The following is a 17,272-nucleotide window of genomic DNA, read 5'->3' on the forward strand; positions in this document are numbered from 1 at the left end:
GGTCATGTGAAGACCTCCGGGGGATCGCGAGCCACTTACTGATGTCCTTGTTTCAACTGTATCTGCGTCCTCAGGATGCAGATTCAGTTGAATCCAATTCTGGATTGGCTGATGGCTCCTTGCTCCAGCATTCACTTTTCTGCGAGCGGCTCGGCATAGACAGGCGCGATTTAGTGACATCATCACTCCTGTCTGCGCTGAGCCACACACTGCACTGCCTGGAGGAGCAGAAGTATCTCCTCCACCTGTCGTGGGAACGGGGCATAGGTATCTATTTTATTATTTTTATTAGGCAGTATTGGGGCTTTGTGGAGGCAGCTATGGAGGCATTATACTGTGTGGGGGCAGCTGTGGGGCATTATACTGTGTGGTGTCTGCTATGGGGGACTGTACACTGTGTGGTGGGCAGATATGGTGGTGGTTATGGGGATATTATACTGTGTGGGGAAATGCTATGGGGGCATTTTACTGTAAGCGGACAGCTATGGGGGGCATTATACTGGGGGGAGGGCAGCTATAGGTGCATTATACAGTGTGGGGGCAGCTATAGGGGCCTTTTTCTATGTTGAGCAGCTATAGGGCCATTATACTGTGTGGAGGCATCTATAGGAGCATTATACTGTGTGGGACAGCTATAAGGGCATTATACTGTGTGGGGCAGCTATAGGGCATAATACTGTATGTGGGGCAACTACGGGGGCATTATCCTGTGTGGGGCAGCTATGGGGGCATTATACTGTGTGGGGGCACTAAGGGGTCATTAGACTGTGTGGGAGCAACTAAAGTGGCATTATAATGTGTGGGGTCAGATTTACGGGCATTATACTGTGGAGGGAGGCACTATAGGGGCATTATACTGTGTGGGGGCAACTATAGGGCCATTATACTGTGTGGGTCAGCTATAGGGGCATTATATTGTATGTGGACACTAAGGGGTCATTATACTGAGTAGAGGCAGCTATGGGGGTATTATACTGTGTGGGGAGGCACTATAGGGGCATTATACTGTGTGGGGACCCACGTGGTTGTTTTCGATGTTGCAGGGACTTATTTTTCTAACTACCAATGATATTGACATACGTCAGACGAAATGGGGCTATGCACGGTAGTGGGTGGTCCCAAACAAAAGTCACGGGCAAAAATGGGTCCCAGCCTCAAAAAGTTTGGGAACCACGGCCATAGGGGTCTTGAAAAAAAAAACAGTTAAATAAAGTTTTTCTTAATGTTAAACATACTAAAAGTTAAAAGGAAATCCACTTTTCTCATTTTTTTCCCTACAGTAATGTTAAAAAATTAACATAACTGGTATCGCTGCGACCGTAAAAGTCTGAACTATTACAATATATGTTATTTAACCCACACAGTAAACGCTGTAAAAAAAAAATTAAACTGTCAAAAATTCAAAATTCAAAGCCAGAATTTCTGTTTTTTGGCAACCATAGCTCCCCAAAACAAATGAAATACAAAGCAATCAAAAATTCACATGGTACAGCTCATCCTGCCAAAAATAAGCCCTCACACCGCTCAATTGCTGGAAAGCAATTTTTTTTTAAACACAGTTTTTTGTGGTAAAACACAAAAAAACGATATCAATTTGGCATCGCCATAATCGTATCAACCCGTAGAATATGTATTTTTTACCGCACGATGAACGCCGTAAAAACTAAACTCCTAAACAATGGTAGCATGTTTTTTGCCCATTTCACCCCACAAAGATATTTTTTTTGCGGTAGATAGGTCATCAGTTTTCAGAAAGTGGACAACTCCTTTAAGCTATAGGATCTTTGTAATTCTGATGAGAAAATATGGTTTAAATGTTTTTTTTACTAGAGACGTTTAACTAGAAAATTAATTAAATGAGAAATATTAACAGTCATAATAACAATAAATCTATAAATTACTATATAATAACTATAAACTATACATTTATAAACAAAAAAAAAACAGGCATTAGTACTGGCAACCAACATTTCTCCAGCTCCCTTGGATCATCTCAAACCAGAGCTTCTGCCCAGTGACAATTACCTATGTCACTGCATATTAATGGAACAGAAAAGGCTTAAAATGCACATTTTAATATTAAATATTCATGTCAAGGTTAAATGCAAAACCAGTCAGGTTGGACTCATCACTACATCAAGTCTGTATAACCTATCAGGGCTCTAATATCAGATGATAACTTCATCACTAAATCTCATATAGATTAAATGATGCCTAAAATATGTCCAAAGCCTTAGAGCCACTGAGTAAATCTAGACTTAATTGCTTTATTACCCCTAGGGGCTATCGAGAAATTCACAGCATTATTTTTCTCTTTCACCGGGCAGCTCTCTTGAATTCTTACTCTAATATGGAAAACGAGTGTGTTTATTTTTGCATGTAAATGTGTGTGTCTGGATGTATATATATTTTTTTTATTTTTTTATTGCCGTGTATTATTATACTGCAGCCCCTGTCATGGTGTACTGCTAGGGTTTGAACAATGTTGGATATACAGACGTGCATTCATATGTATTAATAATTGTACGTATTTTCAGAATTTCGAGCGCTTGTAAGATCGCTTGTCTTTCCCCCTTTGAGCCAACATTTACACTAGCCAAAGATTGGGAAATTTTACTCGATATTACGATATTCTATACAATAATCATTCGGCAATTGAAATGCCCCAGACGTATTTAACTGTAAGTCTATGCAGTTCCATACGTCTGTCATTAAAATCAAGTTTCACCTCACAGTATACTTATATTTGTTGCAAACAATTGTTTTGAAATGCGCTCTTCAATATAGTTGGGGCTGGGGGATCCCAATGTATACCAGCCAAACATATGCCAAAAGGACACACTTTTGGTATACCATTGTCCATTAAAGTCTATAGGCACGTCAGTTTATCCGTCTGTGGTTTTCCTGACATATACATCAAAAGTTCATTACAGACATGCTGCGGGGTTAGCTTCAGCTGAATAATAACTACTTTTGATAAATAATTATCTTAGACCCTACAATGAACACTTAAACTGGTCATACACATAAGATAAAAGACAATCTTACGTGTATGGGGGCCTTCCGACTCTACCCTGATGGCAGATGTTGGAGGAAAAAGGGACCAGCATGTTGGATAATTACATGCCCGATCCACGAAAGATAAGTCGCTGCCAGAGGGGGCAGCAGCTTATTCCCGTCTCCCTATGGAAATAGACGTGCGCGCTCAGCCATCTTTATTGTGGAGTTGGGAGAAATAGCTGTCAGCTGTCTCATGTGTAAGGCTGCCTTTAGCCTCTATTTTAACCCATAAATGTTAAGCTACTCTTAGATAATTGGACATTTGTCAGAAAATGTATTTTTGGTTGCTTATATATCGCCAACATACTGTATTCCGCAGCTCTGTACAGAGTTTGTCATCATTGACATCAGTCCGTTTCCCCGATGGGGATTAAAATCTACACTAGGACCAATTTTCCTATAAGATACCGACTCAGGACAACATACAAACTCTGTGCAGATGTTGTCCTTGGTAGGATTTGAACCCAGTGCTGTAATGGAGCTGTGCTAACCCCTGAACCACCGTGCCACCTTGTATTGTCTCTGTATGTCATCTCATCTGATGTTTGGGCATAGGTTGGACTGGTAGAATTTTGTCTATCCGATTTTATATCTTCTCCAAGATAGAAGTGTCTGGCAGTCTCTCAGACACACTGCCGAGCTAAACATGCATGTCATTACACGAACATGGCTGCTTTCTTCCAAAAAGAGTGCCACTCCTCTCCATTGGTTGTGGGTGGTATTGCAGCTCAGCTCCATTCACTTCAATTAAGCTGATCTGCAATTCTGGACACAACCAGTTGAAAAAAGGAGCCATGTTTTCCTAATCCTGTATAACCCCTTTAATATGGGATTCGGACACTTTTGTATAGGTCTATCACCCAATGCTCCTTTATAATAACCCATCACTGGTTCAATACAATGCTATGGCCAAAAATAACTGTGAGAACTTATACAATGTAACACAAATGTTTTGGTTTTTATTGCTAAGTAAGGGTATATTTACCCTTTATTTGTACTGTAGTTGTACCTAAGCTGATCCTGCGGGCAATTTATGAATATATATTCAAAGCTTTGTACATTCACCGCTACATCTATCACATCGGAAAGAGCATTTCCCCTCATTGCTGGATAGCTGGAAGTTTTACAGTCTTTATGGTGCATAGTTAACAGATGCCGCTTTGCTGTATTCACTTCTATAAGCTAAATCTTTTATTTTATCAAATGGAACAAGGACGTACAATGTTATCTAGCTTCGGTGGTATCTACGGCTGACTTATTTCAGATCTTGGTGCCTCATTGCCAGCATCAATTCAAGCCCACTCCCTTTGAATTATCATCATAATTTTTCCTGAGGCCTCCACCCCCACACCTTTGTAGGTCTGCGTCTGAGTGAGGAGTACAGGACACATGGAGCCAATGTGCAACATCATTAGCAATTTAAATATTTGGAATTCTCTTTTGAATCCTATCTCTGCCGCCCCCACCCCAGCCAACACACCGAGCCGCAGCAATTAATCATCACACAGCCTACCGCCTCCCTTGCCAAGAGCACTGTGTTTGCACAAGTATTGTGTGCCCAAGACAAAGAAGCCAGGAGTCCCCAGGTCATGCATGTACACACATATGTGCACAGAAATGCGTGCAAGGAATCCCAAATTATGCCTCACACAGGTATGAACACAATGTTCCACAACCTCTACTGAAGTGTCAGCGCTTTCTCCCACCTCGGTGTATTGTAATTAAATCGCAAGTTCTATATTTTTAGATTTATTCAGCCTTTGTTGGTTTTAAGACACTGATTCAGAAGGTGATACATACAAATAAGAAGTCCCATTCTGCAGTGACTGCACTGATATTCTGTGATTCACTTAAAAGAATCTGTCCTCTGATCTGCTTACTCGGCAGAAATGGAGGGATTCTATGTCAAGAGGAAGGCAGGTTTGGCATAGCAGCCTTATCAAGCTCTTTTAATGCCCTTTGCCATCAGGGGGAATAAAAGCTTTAGTAGCAGGCGGATGGAGAAACGCAGACGAGACTGTGATTAGAGGGATGACATATTTTTTATTCAGTTTTAATCATACAGTGAGGTACAATCTAGGCCACGCTAGGTCAATGCCATCAGCGTAAAGCAATGCTTTGGAGCCAAAGTAACATGCTCTTGTTAGATATATACAGAAAGGTCCCAACACATATGTTGAACATAGCCATAGGCCCCAATTTACCTGACGTAGGCCAAAAGAAAGTATGCACCAGCATACTTTTTATTTAATGTATAGTAAGGAGCAGCAGATGTGCTTCCATATACAATGGGCTGCCGTAAAAAAAAACTATACTGCGTTTTCTTAACATTGTGGCCATTGCCTGCATATGTCGGAGGTATACGTTGGGAAATACTCCCAGCGTATACCTCTGATGTATAGCCTCAACGCAATGCAAACAGAGCCTTAGGGTATGTTCACACGCAGTGTTTGCAGATGTAATTCGGGCATTTTACAGGCCGAATTACGCCTGAAAAAATGCCACTAATACGCCTACAAACACCTGCCCATTGCTTTCAATGGGTTTTACTGTGTTCTGTTCTCACGAGCCTTAATTTTACGCATCGCTGCCAAAATACGGCGTGTAAAAAGACGCCTGCGGAAAAGAAGTGCATGTCACTTCTTGGGACGTTTTTGGAGGCATTTTTCATAGACTCTATTGAAAAACAGCTCCAATAACGGTCGTAAAATAAGCAGCGAAAAACGCGAGTTGCTACAAAAACGCATGAGCTCTTTTTGCCTGAAAACAGCTCCGTATTTTCAGACGTTTTTTTGGTCAGTGCATGTGAACATACCCTAAGGGTATGTTCACACGCTGAGCCAAAAACATCAGAAAATACGTTGCTGTTTTCAAGGGAAAACAGCACCTGATTTTCAGACGTTTTTGAGCAACTCGCGTTTTTCGCTGCGTTTTTTTGCTCGTTTTTGGAGCTGTTTTCAATAGAGTCTATGAGAAAACGGCTCCAAAAACGTCCCAAGAAGTGTCCTGCACTTCTTTTGACGAGGCTGTAATTTTACGCGTCGTCTTTTGACAGCGACGCGTAAAATGACAGGTTGTCGGCACAGTACATCGGCAAACCCATTGAAAGCAATGGGCAGATATTTGCCGATGTATTGGAGCCATTTTTTCAGATGTAATTTGAGGCGTAAAACGCCTCCATTACGTCTGAAAATAGGTCGTGTGAACCCAGCCTAAGAGTTAATTAGGTCCACTGCCCATGTAATAAATAAGACACCTGTACAATATATAGTTGGAGTCTACATGAGCTACAAAAACATCTGAAAACAAGGGAGAAGGTGTAAGAACCAAAAAGAAAAAGGGGAACCACTGACCTTTACACCCAACAATTTTTTAATGAAGTCATTCTGTTGGATACTGAAGGCACCAAACCAAAGGTTCCCAAATCTTGGAATGGGGCAAATACATCACATATTATGAAAACTGGAATGTGCATTGCATTTATCAACATATTGCAGAATTTTCACTCTTATGATAAGGCTAAGTAGTTATAATATTGTAAAATAAGTATCATTACTATACACAAATTACATGTGCTCAAAACATAAGGTGTGTGTTTGTCTATCTAAACCTGTCATAAAGCAACATTTATAAAATTCTATTTTAAAGGGTAACTAAACTTTCAAAAAACTTTTGACATGTCATAGTAACATGTCAGAAGTTTTGATCGGTGGAGGTCAAAGCACGGAGACCCCCACCGGGAATGACTTGGGTAAGCGCTATGCCACTTAGTTTCCGATCTGCTTTTTCGGAAAACGGAGCAAGTGGTGTGCAGGCTCAATAGAAAGTCTATGAACCCGTACACCACTTGCTGAGCTTTCGTTTATATCAGAAACTAAGCAGCACAGTGCTTCTGCCGCTTTGTTTTAGCGATCGGTAGAGATCTCAGTGCTCGGACCCCCACCGATCAAAACTCCTGACATGTCACTATGACATGTCAAAAGTTTTTTGAAAGTTTAGTTACCCTTAAATAATATGTTGTCAGTATTTTAATGTAGGCACATTTGCCATAGAAATCAAGGCACGTACAATAGAGGCCTCCAATGCAGCTGCTATGTGGCCTGTGTATAGATTGGGCTCCAACTCCACATAGGCAGTGTAAACTCACATAGGGCTGTCACTCTCTATAACCACTACAATGCTACCAAACAATGGAGTAGAGAATGAGCCCTAAAGTCCTACTAACCTATTCTCTTCCAATGGATGGAGGGGGTGAGTAGCCTGTTATTTTAGCACAGAGAGACCCCATTTTAACATATTTGCACTGGGTCCCTTCGTTTCTTATTAGAGCACAGGTGAAAACAACACTATTGATACTTGACTTCTTATTCAGGGGCAGATACACGCAGTGGAGGGCCCCTATGATGGAACAGTATGTGGGCCACTTGCTTTCCATCTAATGAGGCAGCACCTCTCTCATGTCTCTCTATAAAATACCCCACTGGTGTGCCCATCCACTAGTAATAGTGAGTCATGTGAACCAGTAGTGTAGTTCTTGCATGCATTTTAGTGGGCAACAGGAAGCATTCATATTTTTCTTTTAAGGTGGGAGTGGTCCGCATTGCCTATGGGATCCCCGGGCAACTGCGCAGGGGGCACATATGGTATGTCCACCCCTGTACACATTGCATATATTTCTTATACATAGATTGTTGGGGACAGACTGCTAAAATTAGAGCAAAATATTCTAATTTTGAGTTTGCAGTATGGATACAATTCTGACATTGTTTATATCATCACTGTTTCATGGGGTCTTGTGAATTCTTATAGAAGATGAGCATGTACAGTCAGTCATATGTAGTAAAGAATAGCAATGAATGTTACATCCTCCTGTGTTTTTAATTAAACGTGGTGCAGGTAGAGAATGGGTGTTATTATTGGCGCATTATATTATCTTACATAAACATGTCTTGGCAGCATCTCAGGGGCCATTCCTGGAACATGCCGGTTAATTAAAGAAACATTAATATTTATCAGCAGTACTCTGTAACACATTACAGGCATCTCCGAGGACTTTGGGGTTAAATACTTTAAAGTAAAGCAGGTCAGTGTGGTGAAGGCATAAAGTAATATTACTGGCACTTACATAGTGTTCTCTTTACTGAATACTGCATAGAAATTAGAAAAAAATATTTATAGAATTTAATAGATATTTAAGAAAATAACCTCCTCTATTAAAACTATTAAAATTAATTCTTCGGTTCTGTAATCCCTTCAGCCATGGACATGGTACATAAACAGGGTTACTTTATTGCAACTTTAATTAATTTCTTTAAAATTGAATAAAAAAGAAAAAAGTACGGCACTCACCAATATCTTCAGGTCCTTTTATTGACCAAGTTTAAAGCTAAACTTTTACATGGGTTCAAGGGGGCTACAATGCGGCCTCATTGTATCCTCATACCCCCCAAACCCCTGGCTATTGGTGAGGACCACACTTTTTTATTCATAATGCAATTTTCATGAGGACTTGACTATTGTGTAGGGCACCACTGCCACTGATATAAGTCCCGGGTGTCCAGAAGCAAAAAACTGGTAAGAGGCTAGAAAGCAGGGCTCATCTCCTTCTGTACTGGACTGTGCTGTATTTATTTATGTTGCTCATATGGTGTCAAAATATTGTGCAGCGATGTATAGATAACCCTAGTCGTAAACTCGAGCCCTATTCAATCCTGATTTAGTCTAACTAACCCTACTTACAGGTTTAATCACTAGGATAGCAAAAGGAAGAGAGAATAAACTTATAGAATAGGGGCTAGGGTTAAAGATAGAACCCCAATGCTACCATATACCTAAAACTGTAAATTGCACCCCAACTAGATGGTCCTACATGTTTATTCACACATGACAGTGCTGCTGTGAATCTTCAGCGGCAAATAGCCCAAAACCCACCCAATATTAGGAGTAAGTGTGCTGTTACCCAATCTCAGGTCCCAGGTCCTCCCTATAGAAACACTCCCACCTCCCGTCCACCTTACTCCCACCTCCCGTATCCTAAGCTGTCCACCTTACTCCCACCTCCCGTATCCTACGCTGTCCACCTTACTCCCACCTCCCATCTCCTTCGCCGGCCACCTTACTCCCACCTCCCGTTTCCTTCGCCGTCCAACTTACTCCCACCTTCCGTCTCCATCGGTGTCCACCTTACTCCCACCTCCTGTATCCTTCGCCGGCCACCTTACTCCCACCTCCCGTCTCCTTCGCCGTCCACCTTACTCCCACCTCCCGTCTCCTTCGCCGTCCACCTTACTCCCACCTCCCGTCTTCTTCGCCGTCCACCTTACTCCCACCTCCCGTCTTCTTCGCCGTCCACCTTACTCCCACCTCCCGTCTCCTTCGCCGTCCACCTTACTCCCACCTCCCGTCTCCTTCGCTGTCCACCTTACTCCCACCTCCCGTCTCCTTTGCCGTCCACCTTACTCCCACCTCCCATCTTATTTATTAAAGACATCTCTTAGGACTTTGGGGTTAAACACTTCAAAGTAAAGCAGGGCATAATGTACCGTGACACAGTGTTATGATGAAATGTCATTATTTAATATCAATATGATCACAGAATGTATTAAATATAATTCATCATGAGTTAGGTCAGTTATGTTGGGTTTTATTTGTCATCAAAAACACAATAAAGAAACTATGACCATAATGATGGTTCTTTTAGCATATTCAGAAATCCTTCATCAACAGAAGTTTGACATTAGGAGCACATTACGGTAATGTACATGGTGGCATGTGACTGTCTATATGTTGTAAAGATCCAAGGGTGAGAGGAGAAAAAAAAAAAAATGGAGCGGTCCTTATGAAGAATCCCTCCAACATTTGGACAATGTTTCTGTCAGGTCTACTACCCTAAAGAAGGTGCAAAGTAGTAATAAAAAAAAACAAGTCAAATATAAACAACCTTCCTTCCATTCTGTCTGGTCGGAGCTTAGATCAGTTCTCGTCCTCAGATGAAGATTAGAATGAAGTAGATGGATGTTGCCCTTATGTACAATGACCAGTAATCTGCAATGAATATATAGAACCTCTTCTTCAGGTAATTTATTTTATTTTTTTAAAGTTGCTCCCTTCCGCTTCCAAATATTTTTTTTAACCTGTGTATTTTCGAACATATTAAAGGCTTATTTAAAAGATTTTTTTTTTTATAAGATTACTTTGATGTTCCTTTGGTCAGACACCTTTTAGTGCTGCCCCTAGAAAGGAACGGAAGGTTTATTCTACTCCTAATCAGTTCTCGGCACAATTGTACAATAGACAATAGATAAAGATGAAACATTATCATTTTTTTCAGCCTGAATGGACAGAGCCATTATGTTGTGTGCATTTTATAGAATACATGAACATTGTAAAATATATACAGAGTGGGGTACCTATATATGAAGGATTGGTGTTCTTTTTCTCATATGAATCAAATGAATTTGTCAGTCTAAGGACTATAGCAGTTCTGCAACCACATTCAGCTCTGACGAATCTGGCAGTTGCTACAAATATTATAATATTTGAAACTCAAACAGTCCATTCTGTATCTCCAGACCCGAATTGCCCCAATGTTCAGTGTTAAAAAGTTGTATGCTTGCTTTCTTTTTAAAAGAGGGGTAAGGAACACCATGCGCGTGTTGATGCATCATTATGGTATACTATCTTACTGCTATAAGAAATTTGGTTTCATGGTAAGTGTTTTCTATGTGTTCCTGGTTATATCAGTGTATGCTAAAGAAACTTTTTTTATTTATATAATTGAAAAACTTCCATAATATCTTCTGACTTAGGGATCATTCTCGGACGTGGTTCTCGTCCGTGTGCTCCGCACAGCACACGGACACATTGATTTTAATGGAGCTATACACACATGCGAGAGTTTTCACGTAGCGAGTGTCCGTTGCGTAAAACTCACTGCATGACCTATATTGGTGTATTTCACACACCGAGCCACCCATTGAAGTCACATTGAAAACCACAGTCTGTGTTTCACACATCAATTACATTGAAAAAAAAAGAAGTGCTTGCAAGTGCGTGAAAAACACATGGCACTCGCAAAGCACACTGAAGCATAACGTAACACACACGGACAGATTTACATGCTGGTGTGTATGTAGCCTTAAAGTATGTTAGGAAAACAAGCTTGTTTAGCATATGGAATGAAAATGATAGATTGTAAGTCTAAGGCCTTATGCACACGACCGTAGCCATGTGCACAGCCGTGAATTTCGGGTCAGCCGGGAGCGGACTGTCAGCCGCAAGCCGCCCGCAAATCGCGGGCCATGCACATGGCCGCGGCCATTATTTTCAATGAGCCCGGACAGCAGAATGCGGCCGTAATAAGACATGTCCGTTCTTTCTGCGGTGCGGGCTCCGGGCCATCCATGGAACGTAAAAACTACTGTCGTGTGCATGGCCCCATGGAAATGAATGGGGCCAAAATTCTCCCGTGGATTTTCGGGGGACTTGCGGCCACAAAAGCACGTTCATGTGCATGGGGCCTAATAGTTTGTTCTTTCTTTATAGGGCATGACCAGACGTGGCGGAATTGCTCTGGAATTCCGCTGCGGACAGTCCGCAGTGGAAATCCGCATCGTACACGTTTCTCCATTGCCTTCCACAGCTTTTAGTAGGGTTCGTTTACACGTTGCGGACAATTCCGCTGCGGAGCATAGGCTGCGGTGTGGAATTTGGTGTCCGCAGCATACACTGACTGTTGTGGACGTGTGGCGGACTGGTTGCGGACTCATTGCGGAATTTCTCCATTGACTTCAATGGAGAGTCAAAATTCCGCAATGAAGTCCGCAGATGTCATGTACATGTTATGTATGCTGCGGAGCCTATTGGTTTTACTAACATGACATTTCTTCATTCTGGCTGGACCTATGTATTTCTAGGTCTACAGCCAGACGGAGGAAGTCAATGGGGCTCCCGTAATTACGGGTGACTACGTGTGTGCACCCGTAATTACGGGTGACTACGTGTGTGCATCCGTAATTACGGGAGCATTGCTAGGCGACGTCAGTAAATAGACACTGTCCAGGGTGCTGAAAGAGTTAAGCGATCTGCAGTAACTGTTTCTGCACCCTGGACAGTGACTTTCGATCACAATATACATCAACCTGTAAAAAAAATAGAAGTTCCTACTTATCGAGAACTCCCTGCTTCTTCCTCCAGTCCGGCTTCCCAGGATGACGTTTCAGTCTAAGTGACGGCTGCAGCCAATCACAGGCTGCAGCGGTCACATGGACTGCCGCGTCATCCAGGGAGCTCGGGCTGGATGGTGAAAGAGGGACGCGTCACCAAGACAACGAACGGTAAGTAGGAATTTCTGTTACTTTTACTAGGGAAAGGGCTGTCCCTTCTCTCTATCCTGCACTGATAGAGAGAAGGGAAGCCCTCTTCCCCTCAATACGCAACGGCTAGTCCGCATCAATTTAATGCCCATTTTAGGCAAAGCCGCAACAGAATCTGCAACGCAGATTCTGTGCGGCATTGATGCGGACAGTGGCGGAAGAACTCCACCACGTCTGGTCATGCCCATACATTACCAACCTCTCTATGAGGTTTCCAGGGCATAAACCTCAAATAAGGATTTGTAACCGCATTATGAAAACAATTGACCTCTAGAAACTTTGGCATATAAAAACAATAGACACCAGGGATATAGGTACCAAACCACTGGACATCAATGAGTGGAGACAATAAACCACATGATGCTGGGGAAGAACTAGGGAACTAGGGCACCAAACCATCGGATGCAAGGAGCAGACAAGAAAAATGGCTGGAAAAAAATACATACATTGTGGCACTATAGAGCTGTACAACAGATAATATAGGTAACAACCCACTAAACAGCAGAGATTGACGTGGGCCCTAACACTACTGCAAACAAGAGAGCCCGATATAGAATATTTACTAGTAATTGGATATTATCTATTTTTTTGATCATTACAAATACGTGTCGAAAATGAAAACTGCCGACTGCAATTCTTTTGCTTATGTATAGAATTCATATGATAATTTTGGCTGGGAATTTCTGATAGTTCAAGCCATGAAAACCCAGTATTCATCGCTCTCCTGAACTCAATGCTCCATGCCGACAACTGCAGCATTATCATAGAGTATTATCATATATACAGAAACCTGTAACTACTTTGCACTATGTATAATTATAGTGGGAGAACATGTTTCAGATGCTCCTGTGGGACCTGAGAGAGAGAACTCTGATATGCCGTGCATTATGCTTGTGCTTAATGCATGAAATGACAGTTGTCATCCATTGTCCCTGCACCTAAAGCCTAATATGTGACAACCCTATGAACATGTCTTCACTATATTTTCACAGTGAATAAAACCAATATTCATTTTGTAAAGAAAAAGTGACTGGGCTGTATGTATTATTAAACAAAACCTGACCCATGCCCATGATTCGGAACTACAGATGGAAAGTGTTTAAAACCATTGCTTGGCATGCTCTTCAATAAGGGGTCAATTCACTCCTATAAAAACATTTCCTGATAATCGCACCTCCTAGGAACTTTAACATGTATATTTCCATGGCATCAATCCTTGTTATTGGAAACACATGCCCATTGCCTCTCCGGGAGCCTACAAGGCATTTACAGGACCTATGACAGCAAAGAGGTTAACTACAGCATCACTTCACAGCCTAAGCATGCCCTAGTACTGAACAGTTTCCTGTAATGCACTCCCACCCTGTTCCCAGAGCTATTCTTAGGACACAAATTTCTGCATGTGTATGCATTTTAACTCCAATTATACATCCCATCTGCAGGCAGAGGCCAACATGGAGAGAGCTGGTGAATTACCAGACACCCCTTAATATTAATCAACCCCTCCCTCCACCACATCCTCCCCTCCCAGCCTCACGTCATCCTCTATTTTCCCCCTTCTGCCTCTTCTTTTCCTTCCATTGCAGGACGGAGCAGATGGAAAATAGGACAATAGGGTCCATATTCCCAGCAGGAGGCTGGCGTGAAGCTCACACGTAATATATTCCTCCTGATCTTTCTCCCATCTTTGCATAAAATCAATGCCAGGGCACAAGGCTTAAATATTTTATAAGACTATGTGGCCGGAGTGCAACAATGAAATTACAAAAAGTCCTTCTCCTCTGTAAAACTCTTAGGTAACCTCTTCACTGCCAAAGTTGGGATTCTATAGCAATCATTGGAACAGTAAAAATCTATTTCCCAAGTTTCCGTAATATCCACTAATAGGCCCAGGACTTCTTCATAGTCGTATTGCTTCATGTTGCCTTACCAGCCAATTGTACATTAAATTCCTCTGTATTTTTGTATGTTAGGTGCAATTATCCAGGGCTATGAATTAAATATTTATTGGGGAAAAAAACAATCACTAAACATGATGGAGATTCAGTAAACCAAGGATGACTGCGACGGGATTCCAGAGAACTTTAGTGGATTCACCAGCGTAGCCGGAATACGACCCTGGTAAATATTTTAAAACGTTGGCAATTGTTAAAAAGTTCCCAGGATGCTTTTCTCTCCTGCACTGATGAGTATCTTTGTGCTTTACGTGACTCGTTGAGAATATAACAGACTTTTTTTATTTCCAGATGTGCCGCAGTCAGGCTAAGCGGGACATGCATGCAGACATCCCCAAAATGGTTATCACAGCGCACATGTCAGAGCCTGCGGTTTCCGCACTCGAAAGGAAAAAAGAAAAGAATGAACAATGTGCTTTATATCTTGTAGACTGTTCATGCGTGAAGACAGATGGAGCAGATCTGCAACAGATTATATAGCAAGAATTTGAGACATAGGCCTTTATAGTTAACACCAACTTGCTAAGCGCTTTGCTGACTTTCCTTGTTTGGAACACCTTCAAAAGTCCACTTCATTTGTCACGCCTGGGATCAAATGTTCAGCACCGTCTTACCTGTTGATGGCATTCACAGGGCATTTATTATAAACCACATCCGACGTGGTACACCTCTGCATTACAATCCCGAGTCCATACACAGTGGCTTTAGTGTAATGTCTATGTGTGATTTTTTTTTTTTTTGGGGTAAAATTTCTTACATTTTCATCTTTGTACATAATTTGGCCCAGATAGACAAAAGTAAATGTTTATTATTAGTCTTTACATGGCGACGAGAAACATGCTTCTTTGTTGGTGACTGGAAAATGCACTGCCAAGATGTCTTGAAAAGGCGTTTTTGTCTGATGAGTGCTATTGCCCTTTTAAAGACAAGCAAATGATTGTTCCATTGACCTCATCACTGCTAGACAGCAGTTTGCAGAGTATGCAACATTTGCCCTTGTAACTGCTTGCTATAGGAGGTTGCAGAGCAATCCCTGAATCCCCTGCGCTCCCTGTCTACTGCAATTTTCCTATAGATAAATATTAATCTTCATCTTAGCCTGACTTAGTGAAAGACGTCAATTAGTTGAACTCTTAGCATGGAAGAATAATGGCAGAGACTGAATTCTGTCCCAAGGAACATGCAATCTAATTTATTGGGGAATGTAAACATGAAATTAGACTGCAGTAAAAAATAAAGCAGAAAGTGACATGCACTGCGCACATTTCCCTCTGTTATATTATTGAACTGACCTTTTTTATGAAGTCTTAGGTTAGCATTCTTAGATTTTGTTACTATTGGTGACAAACAATGAAGGAGGTAAATAACTCACAGGTTGGCATCAATGTCACACAGGCTTGATATTGACCCATGCATCCTTGACAAGCACTTTATATGTAATCCTTAGGTTATGCTTGGTTTCTTTACCTAAAAACATTCTAGTTTCAGGAAACAACTGACAAAAGCATGGGGCAAGCAGAGGTGCCACCGTGGCGTTTTGCACCAGCTCCATAACAATGTATCATCTAGGGGTGTTTAAAGGGGTTTTCCAATCCTTTTTTTTTTTTTTTAAATCAATGCAATGTTCCTCTATTAATATATTAGTGCGCTCTGACTATCTTTTTCTTGATAATAAATGGTTTTAGTAACATAACTCCCTATTGTTTACCTTGAGAGGTTTGTTTTGCTCAGTAAGTTCATTCCTCTTCTCTTCCTGTGTTTCTCCTCCCTGCATGCACTGCTCTAGTCCCAGCATGCAATGTGCATGCAGCAGTGCACTTGCTCCGCCTACTACACCCAGCTCTACTAACTTCTGCAATCTCAGTCTTCATTTTGGTGCTCTCATTCTATTACTGATAGCACAAGCTGAAATCACTGGATATCTGCGTTTTTAACCTCTTAACGCCGAAGGGCGGATATATCAGTCCTCTGCAGCTGCTAGTTCGCGCAGGAGGAGGGATATATCCGTCCTGTGATGGCGCGGGTACTGCCAGTGTACCCACGCGATCAGCGGCAGGAGCACGGCTGTTATACACAGCCTGGCTCCTGCTGCAACTGCGGGAATCGAAGCGCGCTCCGATTCCGGCAGTTTAACCCATTAAATGCCGCTGTCAATAGTGACAGCGGCATCTAATGTGTTTGACAGAGGGAGGGAGCTCCCTCTGTTTTATACTGACAGGCAATAATGCTTTGGTATACGAAGTATACCAAAGCATTATATATGCGATCGGCACATCGCATAGTGAAGTCCCATGGTGGGACTAAAAAAAAAATGTCAATCCGTTAAATAAAGTTGGTGAAAAAACAAAAAAAAAATTACAGTGAAATACTTTTTTAAAGTAAAAGTGTCAAAACAAATCACACATACACATATATGGTATCCCCGCGATCGTAACCACTTGAACAATAAAATTAACACATTAATTAAACCGCTGGATGAACGGCGTCCAAAAAAACAACGGCAAAATTCGCTCTTTTCTCCCATTCCCACCATAAAAAATTAAATAAAAATTAATCTAAGTCCTATGTACCCCAAAATAGTACTAATGAAAACTACACATTGTCCCGCAAAAATCAAGCCCACGTACGGCCACATAGACGGAAAAATAAAACCGTTACGGCTCTTGGAATGCGGTGATGCAAAAACAAGTAATTTTTTTCTAAAAGGGTTTTTATTGTGCACAACATAAAACCTTTACATATTTGGTATCCCCGTAACCGTGCCGAGCCATAGAATAAAGTTAACATGTTATTTACGCTGCATAGTAAACGGCGTAAATTTATAACGTGAAAATCAATACTGGAATAGCTGCTTATTTTCAATTCTCTCCTAAAATAAAGTTA

This window comes from Rhinoderma darwinii, chromosome 2 (assembly GCF_050947455.1).
Source record: "Rhinoderma darwinii isolate aRhiDar2 chromosome 2, aRhiDar2.hap1, whole genome shotgun sequence".
Lineage (NCBI taxonomy): Eukaryota > Metazoa > Chordata > Amphibia > Anura > Rhinodermatidae > Rhinoderma > Rhinoderma darwinii.